We start from the raw sequence: 23,568 nt of genomic DNA on the forward strand, positions 1-23,568 counted from the left end.
TATGAGCTAGTAGAAAGGAAGTTTTATCTTGCACTAGATCTGCTCAGGGGCAAGCAATGAGGTAGCCTGGCTTGTGAATGATACCTACTTATTCAGGATTTCAGGAACACAGGAACCTCATGGGTCCATCTAACTGAATATTGTCAACACTGACTGGCAGTGGCTCTCCATCAGGACTAGTAGCCATTGATAGCCTTGTCCTCCAAGAATTTGTCCAATCTCCTTTTAAAACCACCCAAATTGGTGGCTATCATTGCCTCTTCTGGTAGCAAATTCCATAATTTAACTATGTGCTGCGTGAAGAAGTCCTTCCTTTTAGCTGTCCTGAATCTACCACCAATCCGCTTCATGGGATGTTATGATTCTTTTATGAGGGGAAGAGAAAAATGTCTCCCTATCCACATTCTCCACACCATGCATAATTTTGTACACCTCTATCATGTCTACCCTTATTCACCTTTTTTTCTCAGCTTAACAATCCCAGCTGTTTTAATCTTTCCTCATAGGAGAGTTCCTATAAGTGACTTCTCCTCCATGAACTTGTCCAGTCCTCATTAAAAGCCATCTCTGCCCATGGCCATCAGCACACATGCTGTAGCAATGAATTAATTCACAATATGCATTGTCTCTTTTATTAGGAGAAAGGGGGGATTTTCCCCACACCTGTCATAATTCTGTCAAACCCACACTCTGTCCTTCCTACTGCAGGCCCCTGTACAAACCCACAATCTTCTGCAGAGGGTCCCCTGTGAAGCAGATTTGAGGGGTGTGAAGCAGGAGAAGGGCAATCCATTCCACCAATGGTTTCCCTTCTGCTAGTGAAACAACACTATTGGATAGAACCCACAATGTTCAAAGGAGCTGAGCATATTCCCAGTGAGAAAAGGCTATAGATGGTAGGAGTGTTTCAGTTTTGAAAGGAATAGCTGTGGATGGGTGTGGGATAGAGATTTGCAACCCAAGCCCCTCCAGTTCCAAGTTCATTGGGGATTTCTCCTTTGTAAATACACAATCTTAGACTCTGGGCTTTTCTAAATGATGCTTTTAACCGTGGCTTCTGCTTCTACATTCTATGCAGGATTATGATCAGATCCTCTGCACCTATTTCCCCCCTTCTCTACTTTTCTATATGGTCACTACATAGCCTCTAGGTGGTGCTATGGTACAGCAGAATTGTGCAACTGCATTAGCATTTCATTCTGCCATGCCCCAAGGTGCTGGACTTCCCCCAATGAAGGGGGGGAAATGCATGGAAAGCATTGGAGAGACCCTAAAGGGTGATGTCATTGTCTAAAGCACCCACAAACTACCGTGAGTGAGAAATCACAATAAATACCTTCTGTAGAAAAGCCCACTCAATTATATTTTATAAGGTTGGTAAATGCTCTATACAATGAAATGAAAACAGTCTGCAACAGTGATGATCTTTGCCCAACAGGCCTTACCTGTGGCAGGGCTATAAGCCAGCCATTGATAAAGGTATCCTGTCCACCCAGCCTCAGGGGTTATGACAAATTACCACACTTTTCGCAGAATAATATGACCGTATGCCTGTGTAAACCCACCCCTTGAAACCAGCCCAAATGGAAGGTGTTAGGGTGCAATCCTATACTTGTGCATAAATCTCACTGAACTTGTTGACCTCATTCAGATGACATGTTGTCATGTTTCTCAGAAAACTCCTGCTTTCGATGGGAGGCAAATGACGAGGCTTGCTAAGTAATCCACAAAGCTTTTATTAAGCAACGAACGTCTCTTCTACTTGAAGAGAGCCTAACCTCTTGGAAATGTCCCCATAGGCAAAACTATGCAAACTAAGCAAGACAATTGTCCTCTCAAGAAGGATAGGAAGCCACTTCCCAAATGCTTGTAACTTCTGAGAGCCTGGTGTGGAGGCAGGTTCTGGCATAATCGAACTGACTTCCTCATGCCTTCCTTCTGCCCTGTGTGTTTGAGCTTCTGGCAGACCCTAGCATCAGCTAGCTTGTCGGGACGCTCACCTCCGGAAGAAAGCTCACTTCCCACTGAGTGTGTAGGATTTGGCCTTGAGGAGATAAACTCTGGAGAGGGCTGACTCGCAGCTGGGGAATCGCCGGAGAGAGCTTCCTCCCCCACTGGTACAGGCTGGCTGGTGTCTGGCGCTGCGTCTTCTAGTTCTGAATCTGATTCTGATTGATTACCTGAAACATCTTCTCCCAAAAGAGGGTTAAACATGACACATGCTAAGCCACAATGTTAAGCATTTTTGAGCTAAACATTATGGCTTATCATCATATGAACCATTCCTAACCATGGTGGCTACATAACCATGGTTTAAACACGCTCACTGATCATTTACTACAAAAATGTTAATGGCCTAGCCATGGCTTAGCATGCTGTCTGAACAGGCCCAATGAGGGTTACTGTCAGGATTCTAAGCCCTCCTGTCAAGGCTTTATTCAGTAAATAAACATCTCTTCACACCTGAAAGGAGTGTGAAGGCTAGGATCTACCCTTTAAGCTTAATTAGCTTAACAAAGCAAGGCAGTTGCTTATCAACTAAATGGATGGTTTCCCGCTGTGCTTGACAGGCTTGAGCTGGACTCCTCCTTCAAGGAGGGTCTTCAAGCTGCAACTTCTGCTGTGTGGCTAGTCTAGCAGACTGCCTCCCTCCCGCCTCCACTCAACTCCACTTGCTTGATTTTGCTGCAGACTCGGGGATCTGTTAATTCTGACGTTCCCTCCCCTTCCGGCAAAGACTGAGTTCCCAGGCAGGAGGAGAAGGGGGAAGATGATCTCTGAGTGTGGGCCTCCTGTTTGATAAGCTCTTGGGAAGATTCCTCTTTGACACCTGGAGAGTCTTCACAATATCCCCCACTTCTTTCCGTCTCAGCTACGTTTCTTCTTCTTCAGCCTCCGAGTCTGATTCAGGATCCACACCAGGGAGACTGAGCTTGATCCTGGCAGTTACTTCTGACTAGAGACTAGAATTGCTCTATTAGAATACTTCCAGCAAACTCTAAAGCTCAGGTTTTGATGAACCTACCAATGAAGGAAGTTCATAGTGCCCTCTAATATGCCAGCTATAGGGCACTATTTAGGAATGTTTCTTTGCAATAGTATATACAAATAAGCACCCACAAAGCCCAACAGCTAACAAAAATCCTTTTGTTTATGTTTCTAAAAATACTGCCATCAGTTTGTTAAAATGCCTCACACTCCAGATAGGCAAAATGACTGCCTCTCTTGATAGAACCTGACATGCGTTTGAAATGACCCTCGCTCTGTATTCTTAGCTCTGCCCAGCCTGACATCACAGAAATAATCTCTGAGCTCAAAAATGAACCAAGAGACTTCAGTTACAGAATGTGATGGTCAGGATCTTGAAGAGGCTTGTGACCTCTTGGATGAGTTGCCAGATGATGTCAATCACGGCTAATGAAAAAGGCATGCTTTTCTGGAACTCTTCTCCAGCCCAGGCTTGCAATTGAAATATTAGAAACTGTTATGGAACTTTTAAAAATACAGTTGTATATGTATTCCCTGCTTTATATGATCACGATTCATGCACAGAATCACAGAGCTGGAAACCAGCCCAGAGGCAGTTCTATATTGGGGGCATGTGGGGCAGTGTCCCTCCACCTGTCCCTTACCCATTTGTGGCAGAGAGCCACACGAGATCTTCTCTTGTCCTCCCCTGGCAATCTCAATGGAATATTGAACATCTGCCCTGTTCCCCACCGTACCAACCCCAATATGGCACCATCCAGATGTGTTGGACTAAAACTCCCATCACCCTCAGCCAAGAAGTTGGAGCCCAAAACATCTGCATGGCACCAGGTTGGGTAAGTGTGTGTGTGTGTTTGCTGGCAAATGCATTCAAGCTCAGCTTGAACTTCATCGGCATTCATAATGAGTTGGGGGTGGAGGAGAAGCACACTCATTATTTGCACCACTGCCAGGTAAACCTGTGACCCACACAGCCAGGTCTACCCATCATCTATGGTGGATGCTCCAACCCAGGTCAAGTTAATGTGTCATCACATTTTGATGCAATCCACTATGTGTTTGAGGATACAGTGAGGCAGACACTGATTTAGGATACAGTTTCAGCATGGTGATGATTCTTGTGAGTGCTCTAATATACAGAGCACTCACAAGAATCATCACCATGCTAAAACTGGCAAACCATACATACTTGGCCTCAGCTACATCCCCCCAAAGTAGCTGTATGAATTGGCTCTCAGTCATCTGAGTTTTGGATAATGGGGGCTCTTCTGTATTTATTCTATCAACTATTTTGGAGCTTGGAGAAGCCCTATTTTGTTTATAACATACTGCAGCTAATCGCTCATGGACACAGAGAAAGCATATCAATGACACAAGCTAGATTTCAAATATCGCCATAGCTTTCAGTGGTTCATAAGAAATATGTGGTATTAATTAGATACATTATTAGAAGACAGCATGGCATTTTAACTGAGGGGTGCATGTGTATGCGTATCTGGAAATGTAATTAATATCTCCCTCTCTTTTCTAATTCATCACATCAGCTGGAAAGCTAAACACCTTAGGGCAAGAGACTTAATTGTTCTGTTTGTTCTGGAAGGATTCTGGTTTTTCTGGAAACCAAACCAATACAAATACTTCATGTAATGGCCATGAATAAAACATTTTGTTAATACATGCAATGCGAGATGCAGCTGTTAGCCTGTAGAAGTTAAGTTCATGGACAGAAGTGACAAGGCAGCCTTGCCTTTAGGAATGCAAAAGGATAATGGGTTGGATCCAGACTTGGTCATGCTTAAGCCAGACCCATTGAAATTAATGGGACTTACATTCATCGTAACTAATGTAAGTCTCACTGACTTCAATGGGTCTACTCTAAATATGACTAAGCCTGAATCTAACTCTCTATTTTATTAATACTTATATTCCCCCTTTTCCCGTCTGAAAAAGGAATGACTCAAAGCAGCTAACAGAGTGTAAAACAGACATAAAAATAAAAACAAGATCTTCAGACGAAAAGCAGCATCAAGACCAAAACACACACACAGACACCACAAAGATCCAGAATGAGCAATAAATGAATTAAATTAAGCAGCGGCAGAATCAAAAGCTTCTTTAAAAAGAAATGTTTTCAATCACTAGCAGAACCTACATAAAGAGGGAGACACCCTATTGTTTATCGTTATTTTTATTATTAAGTGTGTTGGTATTAATGGTACCCTTTTATAGTGTGTGTGGTTGTGTGTGTGTGTGTGTTTAATATATTGGGCAGTATCCAAGGGAGTGTTGCATCCCTATGATTCCATTGTGCTCCTGCCAATTCCATTCCACAAGTGAGACCTACCGCTTGCGCAGCAGAGATTTAGTGTTTTTGAGAGCATCTGGAAACAATCAGAAACATTCATTGTGCATATGTAACTTTTTGCTGAAAGTAAGTTCAATAAAATTATTATTATTATTATTATTATTATTATTATTATTATTATTATTATATTTATATACTGCCCAATAGCCAAAACTCTCTTAATTAAAAAAAATAGAGAGGGAGACAGCCTAATAACTTGGGGCAGAGAGTTCCACATACAAGGAGCTGCCCAGAGAAAACCCTGACTGGGTTCGGATGTCACGCTAAACCATGATGTGTTATCGTGTTATGGGTTATCATGTCATGGAAGTTTTTTAACCCACAATGGCTTATTTCACCAAAATAACTTAATCAGTTAACCCATGGTCTGCAGAGTGGTTTTTTTTAACCCAACATGGTTTATTGTGCATGTGGAGGTCACAGTGGGTTATTTTGGTCTCCTACAGAGTTGCTTGGCAAGAGCAGTCAAAACTGCTGCTGCTACGCTCCTCCCGCTAGCAGATCTCTGTTTCTATGATCTGCCTAGCAACTGATTGCACTCACAGCTCAACCCCGCCCTAACCCTTCCCCCAACGGTGTGGTCAGCAACCTCCCCAACACCCTGCCAAGTTGGTCAAGTGGTGGTGGCTGTGCAGGGTTGTCATTTTCCTTGTGTCAGGGGATGCTGTGCCAGGGGATGCTGTGTCTGAAGTTTTGTCCCGCTCCTGCAAACTTCCATGGAGTGATAGCTGCCACCCAGGGACAAGCTTGGGATGGCTGCAGTGCCATGTGTGAAACCATGCTTAAATGTTGCCCTGGGACTCGTCCACATGGGTGCTTTGTGCCTGGATTGCTTCAGAGTGGCAACAGGTGATCTACGTGACGCAGCTGCCACTCCGATGCAATCCAGGGGCAAAGCCCCAAAGCTCCGCTCTAAAAAAGTCGGGGAGTCTTGCGGAGTCTTGTTAAGAAAAAAAAGGAGAGAAATAAAGGGTGGTGGTGGAAATCCCAGTAGGGAGGGAGCACCCTACTGAAAATGTGATTCTTTGCATTTACAGTTTTTTAAATAAAAAACAAAAAAACTCAGTCCAACTTTTTAAAAAACAAACCTATCCTTCGAAGGGGGGCGCCGATGGTCCCAGGCGCCCCTGGCCTGGCCGCATTAGTGCTCGCGTGGGCTAGCGCAGCAGCAGCGGGAAAGCCTTTGACTGTGCTCCTTCCGATGTAGATGGTCGGAAAGAGCATCAACGCAGCTGCGTCCCGGCTTGTGCCGCCGGGTGCAGCATTAGCGACATCATGAAGATGAGGGCCTGATTAGGGCTTTCTGGAAATGATTGTGTGACGCAATCTGCCACCGGACACCGTCCCGTCCTAAACTTGTATTTGAAAAGCGAGCAGCACTCAATTAAACCAGGAGGCCATATTGCCCTCACCTCTGCTTTACCTTTGTTAAATGATTCCTCATCCACTACTTGAACCAGAGAAGAAGCATTACCTCCCTCTCACAAAAATCCCATGTATAAACAAAAGCTGAGCGTAACCCATGGAAAAGAAGTTCAGGCTGAAGCAGGCCTCTTGGCATTCCTCAGCAAAGAGGCGATTTGTTTTCATAACCTCCCTAAGTAACAGCCCTTAACCCTTAGGCACAAAAGCCTCCAACAACCTGTAGGGAATCATTTATTTAAAACAATTACTCGCAGATTTCTTCCCAGTCCCGGGAGTGTAACACTTATCATTTGGCATTTGCTACATCCTTACGCTTCGGAAAGGCTGCCAAATTGCACAAGAAGCCTACGGAGGATCTTTCTCCCACCCACCCCCCAAAATACATTTAATGAAGGCCTCCTTTGTTTGTGTTTATGATGACTCCACGTTGCTGCAGAGAGGTATCAAACATTCGGCTCCAGATCCCCTGGAGCACGGCCCTGCGGGCGCTGGGCACTGTTCCGTCCTGTCGGCACAGGTGCAAAGTTATTCTTTAGAACGGGGTGGGAGGACGGGGGAAAGAGCAGCACTTTCCAGCCTGGCTGTCATTACCACAGCTGTGGTTACAACACAACCAGAGGTTTCTCAGGCCTTTTTTAAAGGCAGCAGCCGCCTCTCCTCAAGAACCCCTGAGAGGATAAAGTCACCGAGCGCAAGTCTTTTAATAGCATTTGCAGGTCAGGCTTGTTCAAACAGCTTTTAGCAGTCGGGTAATTTTACATTTTTTAAGATGAAAACGTCAACAATTTGATCCTTTGCGAGCTGACTCTTGAACCCTTCATAAATTTTGGTTGGAGAGCATATTTTTGCTTATAAGCAGAAGAGGACGGTTTCTCCACTGCTGTAGCTGACTTCCTACTCAGAGAGGCAGAGAAATGGGTCTGTCAGTGATCTGGTTACAGCTCCCTGATTATTTGGCTAGGCTGAGGGGCCCGGCGTCAGTAAAAGCAGCCTCTCATATAGGAGTGTGGCAACAGAGCTGGAAGGAGCCATTGGCCACGCTGGCTGGGAATTTTGGGAGATGCAACCCAACACATCTGGAGAACACCAGCTTGGGGAAGACTGCTCCAGAGCAAGAACATCGCACTTTTATCTTTTACATTGTTTGGCTCACCATCTCTGTCACTTGAGGCTCAGGTGGCCTCGGTGGCACAGAGTGCCTTCTACCAACTCCGTTTGGTGGCCCAGCTACATCCCTATCTGGACAGGGATAACCTAGCTTCAGTCGTCCATACTCTGGTAACTTCCAAATTAGATTACTGCGATGCCCTCTATGTGGGGCAGCCTTTGAAGATGGTTCGGAAGCTGCAGCTTGTGCAAAATGCAGCAGCCGGATTGATAACTGGAACCAGAAGGTTCAAACATATATCACCGATTCTGGCCTGCTTGCATTGGCTGCTTATATGTTTCCGAGCCCAATTCAAGGTGCTGGTTTTAACAATAAAGCCTTACACAGCTTGGGACCACAATACCTGATGGAACGCCTCTCCTGACATGAACCTACCCGTACATTGCACTCAACATCTAAGATCCTCCTCTGAGTGCCTACTCCAAGGGAAGCTCGGAGGATGGCAACAAGGGAGAGGGCCTTTTCAGTGGTGGCCCCCCATCCCCATTTTTAACGGGGAGAACACAGTGGGGCTGTTCACACAACTCACTAACCCACACTGAGTTGAACCGTGGGTTAGCGAGTCATCTGAACACAGGATGTTTCTCCTAATATTTAGCCTAAACCTGCAATTTCCCCCCTTTGATTCCAGTCCTGCCCTTGGGAGCAAAAGGGACCCATTTCATCTTCTGCATGATAGCCCTTCAGATATTTGAAGACACGGGGTACTCACATAGGGTTAGTGTTTGCATTCTCTTCCCCTCCTTATTGTTTTACTATGATTTTATTAGATTGTAAGCCTATGCGGCAGGGTCTTGCTATTTACTGTTTTACTCTGTACAGCACCATGTACATTGATGGTGCTATATAAATAAATAATAATAATAATAATAATAATAATAATAATAATAATAATAATAATAGTGATTCTAGTATAATGGACAGAATGCAAGAACTGGATATGGGGATGCCATTTTTTTTATTGTAGCCCTGGCCTGCTATAACATCTAGTTCCATCCTTACGATACTAAGGTTTTTTTGGTGCTACTGTGACAGTTGATATAGTCATGAATACATCGTTCTTTTTCCTTGTGCTGCCTGAGAGCTATGGCATGATAAAAGCAGTGGCTAGAATTACTACTGGTATAAGCAAGTGGCAATCACAAATACACAAATTGTAACAGTCTGCCTATTTGCTTCTGAACCCAATTCAAAGTGCTGGCTCTTACTTTTTAAAGTCCTAAATGATTTGGAAACCAAATATCTGTAGGAATGCCTCTCTTAATATCAGCCTGCCCATGGCTTAAGATCGTCAGGGGAGGCTCTTCTGCAAGTACATTATGTGACAAGATGGGACAGAGACTTCTCTGTTATGACACCCTGATTATGGGACATCCTCCCCAAGGAGATGCGACTGGCTGTGGCATTACAATCCATTCAGTACCAGCTCAAAAGCTTTTTGCTTTGCCCAGATATTTTAATTGGTTGACTTGATCTGTCTGTTTATTATATTTGCTGCCTTCCTTGGTTGTATTATAACAATGCAATTTAATGGTGTTTATTGTATTTGTATGATTTTTTTTCTTATTATCATATTCTTGTACACTGCCCTGGTATCCACAAGGATGAAGGGCAATTTAAAAGCATTTAAATAGTTATACAAATGAACAAAGAAATAAAATGGTGGAAGCCAAGGAAAGGTATCGCAGGAATGGTATCGCAGGAAGGTATCGACACCGACTGCTCCATCATACGATGAAGTCTTGCTTACTTGAAGGTTTAACATTCCACAATTAACATTCTCACAAGTCAAGCAGCAGCCTGAAAGGAGATCTGTCAGCTAGTTATATTCTTGTTTGTCTTCCTCCACATGGCCACAGAAGAAAATGGTATTAAACCTGATACGCTGAAACTATTCCCAACAGAGATACGGCTGAACTCCTGGAATAACAATGTAACATAAACACAGTCAAGTACAGAAGTAGACCGGAATGGGAGCAGCGACCTTTTCCCTTTGCTTTGCTTTCGTGCTGCTTTCCAAGTTAAAATCTGGCACGGGCAAACCTGTTGCTAGCTAAGTTTACTGTCACAATGGGATAAAATGTAATACGCTCTGCTGGAATTCAGATATGGACTCCAGGCCAAGAGCGGTTCCCATGAGATCTGCTGTACCTTACCTTCTCCTGGAGGCAGCTGTGGGTCAAATCAGCTCCCGCTCCCATTGGAAGCTGGAACAGCTGACACAGAACACTTTGGGCTTACATTGATGGATGGACAGATAGAAACTGCAGATCCTGAGCCAGACTTAGCACATCTGCAGATAAAAATCCTAACCCCGTAGCCCTACTGGTGACCAAGTCATAGATATATAGCCTGAAATAGGCAGCTGTTAGGCCTACCAATGGAAAAAGGCATTAGCTGCAGCTCCAAGAATCATTACTTAAACCCAGCCGGTGAACCCTGCTCACACATCTGCACAAACCAATTAACAAAAGATTTATTAAAACACATTAAGCATAAATCACCAAATCCAGCAGAATATCCTATAAAAGAAACCTCAGTGGTTTAGCGCATTTTCTTTAAATGTCCATGGATGGATTTGACCACAAACAAACCAGATCAGAGTCTTGTAGTAAGTTACAAAAGATGCTGCTGCTGATTTATTGATTTGACTTATATCTTGCCCTTCCTTGCAAGGAGCTCAGGGCAGTGAACAACCCATATAAAATACAATATATAAATACCATTAAAATCATAAGTGAGGGCATATTTCTTGTCATGTGGGGTGGGGGGAGAGGAATGTGTGAAGATTGTGTGGGCACTGGGCAGCATTTAGTGAGGAAGAACACAAATCTTTCCCTAGAATCATAGAATAGTAGAGTTGGAAGGAGCCTACAAGGCCATCGAGTCCAACTCCCTGCTCAATGCAGGAATTCACCTGCATACCTTATTTTTGCTTTCTGTACAACCTGATGGGAATATTTCAGGATGCTGTGAAAAAAATGGAATGTGGCAACATCAGCTGCACAGAACTTCATGGTGTCATGGAGAAGATGAGAGAATCACTCCTATGGAAGATCACCCCAAAGCATTTTGGGCAATGTCTCTTCAGCTGATAACAGAAAATTCAGAGAGGAAGCAAGTAAGGCATACTGGAAGCGAGTGCGGCCGAAAGCAAAGCAGCCACCATTTTCGTAGTTGGGGCAGGTATTGGACTTGGCTTCAGAAGACTGGCGAAAAATCAGGTGTGAACTTGCATGAGTCATATGCAGTGTCTAATAGCACATGTATGCTAGTTCATTAGAGCAGCTGGCATGTTTTTATGAAGTTAGAGTTGATTTCCATAGCTAAACAGTGAAGGTCGTTGTTGTTGTTGCTCTTCAAAGTGTGTACCTTTGAAGATAAGGATGCTCTTTCTTTGCTATGAGAAACCGTTTGTCCTGCCAAGAAGAAAACTCCCCCCTTTTCTCTTTCTGGGTAAAGAGGAGGGAACTCTCTCTGTGTGTGTGTGTGTGTGTGTGTGTGTGTGTGTGTGTGTGTGTGTGTTGTAACAGGTTTGACTTAGTGAGACCCTATACAATCCTGAGCAGATTGGCCCACTACTTGTTGTCCCCTAAGGGAGGAGACATACCACCTCCTCAAGAAACAGCCCCTTGGGACCACACCCATCACTTCATAGGAACCAGAGTGCTTGTGGACTGCAAGTCAAGGGGCTTGTGTTTTCACCTCCATCCATTTTCCATCAATAAACTCTAAAATTCGTTCACACAAATGGACATGAGTTATATTGGTACCTTCAAATCTGATTAGTGTGGGTCCTGACTGGATTAGGCCCCAGATTTAAGACATGGCAGAAGACAGGGAGAGTAACTTGGCGACACAGAGGGAAGGCACAGACTGAGCAAACAGCTACCAGGAAGTGTTTCAGCAAAAAGCCCAGGGTCAGAGCAGGAGGGACACATTGACCTGGTTCACATGGTCATTTTCAGCCATGATGGTTTAAATAAGCCACCGTGATTTGTGGCATGCCCAGCACATGCAGACACCTGTTCTATAACCCAACTGCTGCTCAAAGATTGTTGTGTCATCTGAAAATGGCGAGGGTGGATGTTGACATGGTTAACAAACCATTGAGAAACCATGGGCTGTTGTACAAAATGATTGTGTGAACCTGCCGAAAGAGCAAGGAGCTGGAAGAGGGCTTCATATATCTCCTACCTGATTCTTAAGGGATTGCAAACATCAGGAGACTTACCTAGCAGCTGAAGGCAGCAACATTGTGATCAGTGCCAGGTATGTTGGAGTTACCATTTAAATTTCCTACAATGCATGTGGTATTTATTTATTTATTTATTTATTTATTTATTACATTTCTATACTGCCCAATAGCCGGAGCTCTCTGGGTGGTTCACAAAAATTAAAAACATTCAAAATATAAAACAACAGTATAAAACCATAATATAAAATACATTATAAAAGCTCAACGAGATAAAAACAGCAGCAATGCAAAATTACAAATTTAAAACACCAAGTTAAAATTTATTTATAGACTGTTAAAATGCTGGGAGAATAAAAAGGTCTTCACGTGGTGTCTAAAAGCGTATAATGTAGGTGCCAAGCGAACCTCCTTAGGGAGCTCATTCCACAGCCGGGGTGCCACAGCAGAGAAGGCCCTCCTCCTGGTAGCCTCACTTCCTTTGGCAGGGGCTTGCGGAGAAGGACCCCTGAGGATGACCTTAGGGTCCGGGCAGGTACATATGGGAGGAGGCATTCCTTCAGATAGCCTGGCCCCAAGCTGTTTAGGGCTTTAAATGTTAATACCAGCACTTTGATTTGGGCCCGGAACTGGACTGGCAGCCAATGAAGCTGGAAAAGGACTGGTGTGATGTGGTCTCGTCAGCCAGTCCCTGTTAGTAACTGTGCTGCCCTGTTTTGTACCAGTTGAAGTTTCTGGACCGTTTTCAAAGGCAGCCCCACATATAACGCATTGCAGTAATTTATTTTTATTTATTTATTTATTTATTTATTACATTTTTATACCGCCCAATAGCCGAAGCTCTCTGGGCGGTTCACAAAAATTAAAACCACAGTAAAACACCCAACAGGTTAAAACACAATTATGAAATACAATATAAAAAGCGCAACCAGGATAAAACCCAGGATAAAACCCAAATCCAAATGAGAGGTTATCAGAGCATGGATAACTGTAGCTAGGCTATCTCCATCCAGATAAGGGCGCAGCTGGTATATCAGCCTAAGCTGATAAAAGGTGCTCTTTGCCACTGAGTTCACCTGTGCCTCAAGTGACAGTTCTGGATCCAACAGCACCCCAGATATAAAATGGTGGCTCCAAGCAACCAGGCATACGGATCAGAAGCTGGTGTTGATGCTCTACAGTTACCCAACAGCTCAGGGATACACTGGACCTGTTCTTAGGATTGACTGAATTTATGGAAATAGTATATAAAAGTAGCTAAGCAAAATCAATGCAGGAATAACTGAATGAAGCTTCTGGGGCAGAAATATTCCTTCTAAAAAAACAATAATGCAAATTGGCTGAAATGCAAGTACTGTCATATAGATTGAAAACAGGCTGAGACCCATAAACAAAGAGTAATGAATGACAAACAGCCAGGCATAGAGTTCATCAGGAAGTATCCAGTGGGATACCAGAAGGATCTGGGTTAGATCTGGTTTTATTTAGCATCTGTATTAATGATCTGGAAGAGATGAATAAACAGCATGTTAACTTGGTTTATATTCATTGTAGTAGATTATAACAAATTGGAGGTGTTGCAAAAAACTAGAAAGAAAAAAGTCTCTCTCTCTCTCTCTCTCTCTCTCTCTCTCTCTCTCTCTCTCTCTCTCTCTCTCACACACACACACACACACACACACACACACACACACACACACACACACCACAGTCAATATTTAACAACGGGTGAAACTTAGTAAATCTGAACTGAAATAACAAAATGTGAATAACATTGGACATAATTTGGAAATAGGGTAAAGTAAAAAACAGACACTCATTGGGCGAGAGAGATTTGGAGGGCAGTAATGCACAAAGTCTCCATCCCATTGTGATTGGCAGTAAACTTGTTAGGATTAGGAAAAATCAGGACAAGGCACATCTTGGGGTGATGAGCCAGATGAATTGATTGATGAGGAATGCAGTGAGTTGATTGATGAGTGCTTGGCAGAGAGGGCCCATGTGGTCATCTTCTTCCCTTTGTTCTGTTAGCCCCAAGGCACTGATGAAGAGCGACTGCCAACAGAATGGTGCGTTGCCCAATTCTTACACACGAAAATCCCCCATGCTGATGTTGTATCCTGTTAACCGTTCATTTGAGTTTTGAAAAGTTTGTCCTGGGTGGGACCCAGCAGGATGGAAATGAAGGGAAACATGGGGTAAGAAAAAGGTAACTGCAGTTATGGCAGAGAACGGAGCTGGAGATAATCAATAAAGTGCTCTTTGGAAATATTCAGATTCCTTCCTTATGGAAGAAGCAGCAGAGCACAAAAGCTGAGTTGTCCTTTGGCTGCAGCCATATGAAACGAGTAACACATGCAACTGCACTCATGATGCAGGGTCTTATTGACCCACATGTCCTATTCCCTCCATGCCATTGTAGCTCTAGGGCTGCTCCACAAAGATTTCCAGTGAATGAACTGGGCATTTGTCTTGTCTGTTCATATGAGAATTTCAAGCAGGTGAGTCCCTCACCTACCTCCCCAATTCACATGGGCATGTTCATCCCTTGCCTGTGTGAATGAGCAAATGCAGATCAAATGCCACACCCAAGACTTCCTTGTTATCTCACCTCCAATGCTGTTCAACGGAGAGCATTCACACCTCCAGGCCAGATCTACACTAAGCAGGATATAACACTTTGAAATCAGTTTGAAAACTATATATGGAATGCGTCCTGGGCCCAAACAGTTGTCAAAACTGTTTTTTGTGAACCGCCCAGAGAGCTTCGGCTATTGGGCAGTATAAAAATCTAATAAATAAATAAAAATAAATAAATAAATAAAAACCATTATAAACTATTATAAAGCAGTAATGTAAATCCTGCCTCTGTTTGGTGGAATCTACAGTTGAGTAATAGAGTGGTGAGAAATCAAGTCAACATGGTGGTAGTACGCCAAGCGTAAAAAAAAGGATGTGTTCACACAAATGATGAATAGCTACCAAGAGCAACAGACATTAATGGTGGCAATGGGAGCTTTCCTTTCAATTCAAATAACATCCAGATCAGGACCAAGCTAGGGCAAAAGTTTAAGGCCACCATTTTCCATGCCAATTGTCCTGACTGCTATTTGCATTTTTAAATAAATAAATAGTAATACACAATTAATTCCACAAACACTGTTGTATCTCTTTTGGCCCTCAGAGTCAAGCATGGAAGATAGATCAGCATTTACATCGTATTTTCAGAGATCCCACACACTGACAGATATTTCGCAAGTCTACTCTCCTTTGTACTATTCACATAGAGAAGGCAGAAATTCATTCATGCAGAGGTGGGCAGAAGGGAGATCTGGATCTCTGGGAGACTTGCGGTAGATCGGCAGGAGTTTCTGACTCCCAGTTGGTTGAAAATAGCAGCAACAGAATGACTCTTCCACCCCATCCCACCCTGCCGCTGCCAAATTATACTAATGAAATAGAGCATGGGATAACAGGAGTGGGGTTTTGTGTAGAAGGGCGATAGGCTCCGCTTAGTTCTGAAACAGTTTCCTGGGCTCAGAATTCTTTCATTCCAAGTTTATGCCTTTTGCACCTGCCTGTGGCTAGAGGATCCCAGGAGTCTAGTAAAAAAACAAAGTAGATCCTGTAGGACTGAAGTCTGCCCACCTCTGCATTAGTGCCTTGCATTTCATTACTCTAGAAACATAAAAATTTAAAATTTTATATAAGTTCCAGCCTGTATTAATAGAGAGAGCACACGTAGACACACATGTATATGTTCAGTTGAATAAACCAAGTATAAAAAGAGATTTGTTGTAGCTTTGTTTCTGGAACTGAATCCATGGGGCCAGCTTTAAGGCTGCAGAGAGAAGATAAGGAAATGAGGGATGAATGAGCATCATTTTAATCTTGTTTCTTTTTCTGGAAATGCCACAGTTCAGGAATGGCCAGGCTGTTTCTTAAAGCGACAAGAGTCAGCTAATTGAAACAGTATGCAAAGAACTCTAACGGTTTTTAAAGAAACAATGTTAATTAACATGCTCTGCTGCCATATGCCACAGTGTGGGTGAAACAATAAAATAACAGATGTTTGGCAAGGCTTTCAGGGCAGAAAATTGTATGGGTTCCATATTGTCTTCTCGGTAGCTGCAGTTTTCATATATTCTAAGTGCAAGTCCAAGGGGACAGTAGCTGCCTCTATGGGCAAGTTCAGGTGCTTTCAAAGATGCCCCCTGCCCATTTCCAATGACACAGTTGTATCCATGGAGGGAATAACATCTGTCCCAGCACAACTGCAATGGCAGATACACTTCCTGGTGTCCATTCCATATGGGTGTAACTTGCCACCAAAAAGATAATACCTGCCTACCAACATGGTCTCATCTTGTCAGATATTATTTCCTCCAGGTGGTGGCTATGGGGCGGTATATAAATTTAATTAATAAATAAGTTACAGGAAGTCAGATTCCAGCTGGACATCACGAAAAACTTCCAGTATGACAATGGAACCAGTTACCTAGGGAGGTTGTGGTCTCTCCCATGCTAGAGGCCTTCAAGAGGCAGCTGGACAACCATCTGTCAGGGATGCTGTAGGGTGGATTCCTGCACTTAGCGGGGGGTTGTACTCGATGGCCTTGTAGGCCCCTTCCAACTCCACTATTCTATCATTTTACTCACCTCCAGTTCAGCTACAGCTTTTATGCCTATGTGCAAGGTGTTTACTGTTGCTAACAGATGGGATTGTTGCTTGGAATGTTTAATTCATAGCAGAACGTGCAGCTCTTGCTCTCTGCCACCCTGCTCTCATTCGATGATGATGATATAAATAAACAAAGAAATATTCAGAGAAAACAAATCACCAGTCCATCAAAATGCCTGATAAATTAGTTCAACAGTCTGGACTACAGACATAGTCAATGAATCATCATCTTCACCCAGAGTAAATAAATTCAGATTAAACCAAACTTGATTGAACCCTGCTGAAGTTTGGCACTTGGAGAAAAATGGATCAGTCTGAAATCTCACATTAGGAACACATAATCTCATAAGATTTATGACTGTTATTGCTCACCACATATGTTTCTAGGTTACTGTTTGCTGTGTTAAGAATGGGATGCTCAGAGTTTATAAAGGTTTCCCAGTTGTTATATATTTTAATCTCTTCAAAAGCGTGTGTACTTTGCTAAAACTCACACACTTTCAGAGGTAAAAAGTAAACTTTAACTTTTGTCACATTCTGGATTCCCAGTCCTTCTCTGTTTATATCCCTGGCCTTGATCCACAACACTTTTGGATCAGAATTCTTCTAAATAGATTTTGCAGCAGTGAGCTGTAGCCTTTCTACCTGAAGGTCCTTGTCACTTCCGCTGGCTAGATTGAGAGATTTGTAGCTTCTTCAGATGAGTGTTTTATAGCCAGCTTCCCTCTCCTTGAACCCCCACCTGCCCCAGCCCCTCAGAGCAAGAGCACTGTTGGAATTTCAAAAATGTTTTGCAGGGCAAGTCAACAGATGGCATTGAAGGCTCCCAAGTTGAAGCATCCATCCCATCCTAAGGATGTCAGAGCAATCCGTCCGGTGGGTGATGTTCGCTGATCTTTCAGAAGCTTGGCCCCCTTGTCTCCAGCTCAATCTATTTTTTTCTTAAAATTGCTATTTACTCCAATTTGTGCAAAATTATGCATATTATAGCCTCAATTTGTGCAAATTATGACCCAAATTTGCATAAACGGTGATGGATGAAAACAACTCGGAGAAAGTGTCTGAATTTCAGGAAAAAAAACCTCCGCAGCTCAGCTTGCAAATGCAAGCTGAGCCAGAGGTTCCATGGAAATCTAGCGAAACCAAAAATGTCTGGATTTCCCCATGACGCCCATCCCTATCCCATCCAACACTTGTCATGCTCCTGCTAGCAGGGCAGAAGAGAGGAAGGAGCTGCATTCACTGCTCTTGCCCCTGGGATTTTAAAAAGCCATTTCCACTCCAATTGCTTATTCCAGGGCTGGTCTAAATTTTTGACCTGCTTGGAGACTTCATCAAGGGCTCAGAGGGCTTTTGACTCCTATGGGTTCAGAGCCTAGCCCACTCCACCTGCACCACACACCCCTGTATATTTGACTCCATTTAGCTTCAGAACCTATACCATTTAGGTTCAAGAGTGGTGGGAAACCAATCGAAGTCCAAACATGCAAACATCACCACAGACTCAAAAGTAAACTGAAATGCATTAAACACTTTATTTAAGAAAATTGCAAAGTTTAAGAAAATTAGTGCAGTAGTTAAATGAGCATAATTTGGGAGCATCTTTGTGGTTACATTAACAATGAAAGAGAATGTAACATAAATTTAAGATTAACTAAGGGCGCAATCCTAGAATTATAGCATCATAGAATAGTAGAGTTGGAAGGGGCCTATAAGGCCATCGAGTCCAACCCCCTGCTCAATGCAGGAATCCACCTTAGAGCAAACCTGACAGATGGCCGTCCAGCTGCCTCTTGAAGGCCTCTAGTGTGAGAGAGCCCACAACCTCCCTAGGTAATTGGTTCCATTGTTGTACTGCTCTAACAGACAGGAAGTTTTCTCTGATGTCCAGCTGGATTCCTGATGTCCAGCTTGTATAAACGCACAAGAGGGATGCAAGTTTAGACAGAAAAAAAGTTGTAGAACTCCCAGCAGTCCCCAGCCAGCATTACGCCCTAAGAGGATTATGGTGTCATAAAGCTGGCACTATAAATGGAGTGGGTAAGATAGCAAATTGAGTTCCTTGCATCATTTGGTTAATCAATAAGACTCTTCCTCAGCACCTTCCTACCCCGTATTTGCATTTTAAAGCTAAATTAAAACATGCTAAAATTTCTAACTTATGCTTGCCTTCACCCTGCACTCTACTTGAATGTGAAAAATGAAGCTAAAACATTACTAAGTTCCTCTAGGCATGTGAAGAGTTAAAGTCAGTGCCTATGTTGTTAAAAGTAGAAGCTAGAGAGAGAGAAACAAAGTCTAAAAGTGAAAATTAACCAAATAAAAAACCATGTTGAGAATTTGGGGTGCAATCTTATGCATGTTTAAACAAAAAAAAGTCCTACAACTCCCAGTATGTCCCAGCCAACATGGTCTATAATTACCCAAATCCTTGGATCCAGTGGTCCAACGAGTGGAGTGGAGTGATTCTGAGTTCTCTGCACCAGTGCTTTTATGCTGTTGTTCAGGCCAGAGGTTAGGGCTCCAATGAGTGGTGAGACATCCATTTTCTAATAAAAAGTGGAATGTGTGAGTGGTGAGACCACTCATTTACCAATCAGAAATGTGCTGGCATTTGGAGTATTTTTAACCTCGCCATTTTGGTCCTGCCCCATTTTGTCTTTGGCCCTACCCACCAGTAGAATGTGGCTCCCAAGAGTTTCTCCCAAATGGAATCTGGTCCTCAGGCTTTTGTATGCTTGAATTCATTGTTTGCTTGAATTTGCTTAGGCTGGTGTGATTTGCCACTAATGGGACTGGAGAAGGGCTGTTACACTGATCTTTTGAGAAGATTGCAAAATGAAAGCAGCTCAATTGTGGCATCCAAGATTTTCTCCAGCCACGATCTTGGACTTGACTTTTCAGTTTTCATTCCATGTTTCCATATGCTGATCCTCTATTCACTGCAAGATCTTGGGGAGGCCTTTAGGGGCTCGGCATGGACAAGTTGCAACCCAAGCTACAGCTCTTACCCTCTCTCCAGTTAAAAGGAGAGCAGACACCATTATTCTAAAGTCAACGAAACCAAGGGTGCAATCTGCATCTCCCAGCATTCCCCAGCCTGCATTACTGGTAGGTAGGGTGACCATATGAACAGGAGGACAGGGCTCCTGTATCTTTAACAGTTGCATAAAAAAGGGAATTTCAGTAGGTATCATTTGTATATATGGAGAACCCGGTGAAATTCCCTCTTCATCACAACAGTTAAAGTGCAGGAGCTATATTAGAGAGACCAGATTTAAAAGAGGGCAGGGCACCTGCAACTTTAACTGTTGTAATGAAGAGGAAATTTCACCAGGTTCCCCATATATACAAATGACACCTGCTGAAATTCCCTTTTCAATACAACTGTTAAAGATACAGTAGCCCTGTCCTCCTTTTGATATGGTCACCCTACTGGTAGGTCATGCTGGAAGTTGTAGGGCCTTTTTCTTTCTAAACATACATAGGATTGTGTCCTAAGCTATTCTTTATGCTTGTGACCTCATTCTTCAAACACAGCAATAAGGATTTCAAAACATTAGGTTATGTTTCTTTTCCCATTCCTAAACATCTTTGCTATAAAGGTTTCAATGAAACTGGCTCTCAAGGAAGAGCTCTTAGGATAAGGCTGCCCATACTGTATATTTAAACACACAGTTGAAATTCAACTTGTAAAGTTTCATGTAGTGCCACATTCTGTTGGAAGAAGATGCTCAAATTCTCCCTTCTAAACATCTATTCAAGTCAATGGGGTTATACTGACTGAGGAAACCCTGATTTAGCCTTCAGACCTAACCCTGTGGCCCAAGTCAAGGAGGAATCTTCCCAGGAGCTTATTGAACAGTAGGCCTAGGCTCAGAGATCATCTCCACCCTTCTCCCTCCTGCACCAGAACTCAATCTTTGTTGGAGGGGGAGGGAGCATCAGAATTGACAGATCCCAGAGTCTACCACAGGGTCAAGTAGGTGGAGTTGAGAGGAGGTGGGAGGCAGTCTGCCAGACTAGCCACATAACATAGGTTACAGCTTGAAGACCCTTCCTGAAGGTCCAATAAAAGCCTGTTGGGCATAGTGAGAAACCATTCATTTAGCTGATAGGCAACTGCCTTACTTTGTTAGGCTAATTAAGCTTAGAGGATAGCGCCTAGCATTCACACTCCCTTCAGGTGTGCAGAGGTGTCTACTGAATAAAGTGTTTTGTGGATTGCACAGCAGACCTCTTTATTGTCCCACATCTCAGTGGGAGGGCTTGGGATCACTACACATTCTATTAGTTGTCTTATTCCCCTGTAGTCACTGTATTGAAAATTGCTTTAAGTTTCCCTGTATAGATCTGTCAGCAAGTGATCAGACCTTATTATATGCTATCATGCGTTGAGGGGGTTGTTCCTAGCAAGAAACCTGTGGCTGTTTACCATGGGGTCAGGAGAAATGCAAAAACACAACACAGAGCATAATCCTACATGTGTTTACTCAGATGTAAGTCCCACTCAGTTCAACAGCTCATACTCCTTAATAAGTGTGTTTAGGACGTGAGACCACAGTGTGATATTTCCTTTGAAGACTGAGCTCTCAGAATGAAAATGGTGTGCACAGTCAGTTCAAGACCACTTCAACTCCTGCAGCAGTTTGTGAAACTTCTCAGTGTGTTCTACTTGTACTAGTACTACTTCAGCTGCTGCTACTAACTGCTGTTAATGCAGCTACTGCTGCTAATAACTATTATTAATCTGCTACTACGACTCCAACTCCTCCTCTGTAGTAAACAACAACCAGAATTTCAACAAGTCTCTTCAGTTTCCAGTTCTATGAGTAATGAGATGAAGTTGCATAGAAATAATAGATTATGTAAGTCACAATTGCATCAGGAATGTTTCTGCTCAAATAGGAAATAATCTATGCACCTGGCCTGCTTGTGGGGGTCACAAATTATATTGTGGAGACAGCGACAGGCCGTCATGCTAACCTCCTCATAGGCATTATTTATGTTACAGCATTCACCATTCCCTCGAAGGCATGCGCTGAGGCCCGGCTAATTGATATTTATAAAGCTCTTTGGAGGGCTTGAGCCGGGAGCCACTAGCGTTTTGATTGGCTTCAGGACCACCTGCGTAGAAAAAGGATGCATTCATTTGAGTGCTGCCTGGCCCGATGCAGCCGCCAATCTGATATCGCTCTGGGAAATTCATGGAACAGATGCGGCTGTCACATTTAATTTCTGTTTCTCTAAAAACACAGAGGACCAGGAACTCCTTGAGGTGGAACAAATAATAATAATACGAAGCACGTTAATTTTAAACACAAGAGCAAAAGGAAACCCTATTGTTTCGCTCTTGCTGTTTGTGAAGGTAGCGTCTGTGCAGTGGGAGAATGAGTCATCCTTCCCACAGAGCAAAAAAAGATGGAATCCGTTTTCCCTTTTAGTATGTGCATTGAACAGCTGTATGACTCCATCTTACCCATGTGTGCTTGCATTTTGAAGCACTTCTATAGAAGAAACAAACATACTTGATTTCCTATTTTCACAAATAAAACAATTTGCAGATATTTCTTCTAGCGGCTTCAGCCTGGATTAATCAATGGGTGATATGCAGCAAGGTGTTGTTCTTGTTGTTGTCCAACTGCATTCTTGGAAATGCAGTTGGACAATGATATCTCCGTATCTCTTCTTGCTATGTAAATTTAGACTTCTCTGCTTCTTTCCATATGTTCCGTGAGTCTTTTTCAGCAAGAGGCACAGTGTGCTGCTCAGCTTTTCATTTAAAAGTACACCTACAACTTTCTAGCTTTTGTGGTAGCAGAGAGTAGATCAAAATAAAAAATGCCAGCATTAAACAACCTCTCAGTAGCTACAAATCTATCTACCTGCACACACTATGTCTTAAGGATTATTTCCATTTGTATCCCATCCTAACCCATCCCAGGGACTTAGATAAACCTATTGTCAAAAATTAAATATAACAATGTTTTTTTAAAAAAAATAAATACATATGGGTGTCCTGGCCTTAAAACAAACAAACAAAAACATCTTAAGTTGTTTCTGAAATATATTTACGCAGAAGCTTTGAGGGAAGATCCACAAGAGGGTATTTCATTATAACGCTTAATTGGTTAGTGGAACTTATTGCTATAAGATGCAGTAAAGGCCCATAGAGTGAATCCATAGGAAGTAAGACAACCATGTGGCTTTTAAGACTGAGCATGTTTCACATTTATGGTCTTCAAGAGTGTAGTAATCACTCAGTTGCTCTCACCATGCCTCTGATGGATACATTGTAGGGATAGGAAACAATTGCTTTCTCCAAGGCTGCAGTACAGAGTAACTGTTTGAAGTCGTCTTTATTGCCTTCTTATGAAGATCGCATTTCTATAGCAACTGCACGCTTGCATCTGCCTGATACCTTCCCTGTTCCCCCAAAGAAAGCAGAAGGTGAATGCAGCAGGGATCACTGGTTAATCTTAAGGATGTGTTTGAACCAACAGAATTGCATTGAGACTGACTCTAAGGAGTGGGTTACTGCAGGGATGGGGCAAACTTCAGGCTTGCAAGATCTACTTTATTTTTCACCAGAATCCCAAGAATCACACCTTGGATAGCTCCTTTATGGCTCTGACTGAAACCTGGAGCGGATTCACTGCCCCACGGTCCGCCTTTGAGCAATTGTTCATTCCAAGAATTTGCTTTCGGAGCTAGAACTGGAACTTATGTACACCTCTCTCGTCACA

The sequence above is a fragment of the Elgaria multicarinata genome, chromosome 7, assembly GCF_023053635.1.
Source record: "Elgaria multicarinata webbii isolate HBS135686 ecotype San Diego chromosome 7, rElgMul1.1.pri, whole genome shotgun sequence".
NCBI lineage: Eukaryota > Metazoa > Chordata > Lepidosauria > Squamata > Anguidae > Elgaria > Elgaria multicarinata.